Below are 311 nucleotides of genomic sequence, written 5' to 3' on the forward strand. Positions count from 1 at the left end.
CTCTAAGCGGCACCTGCAAACTCAGACAGAGAGCAAGATATTGTGTCGAAGCGGATTCTTTGTCATCAGGGCGATCAACAGCTGATCCTCCCGCACTCTCCAGCTGTGGCCAACCGGAGCCGCTGATCTAGGGGATCACCTGTTAACGGGATGCAGGTGATTGTCGCGCTTGCTGTGTTTTAACAGAGCTTGGGTGGGTGGCGAGGATTGGCTTCGGAAAATGCTGGGGTCGCGTTGATCGTGTCGCTGTTATAGGAGTTTTGATTTTTGGGTTTGATTTTCTCTTTCTCTCTCTGTTAGTCTGTTTTGTT

This window comes from Penaeus monodon, chromosome 15, assembly GCF_015228065.2.
Source record: "Penaeus monodon isolate SGIC_2016 chromosome 15, NSTDA_Pmon_1, whole genome shotgun sequence".
NCBI classification, from domain to species: domain Eukaryota; kingdom Metazoa; phylum Arthropoda; class Malacostraca; order Decapoda; family Penaeidae; genus Penaeus; species Penaeus monodon.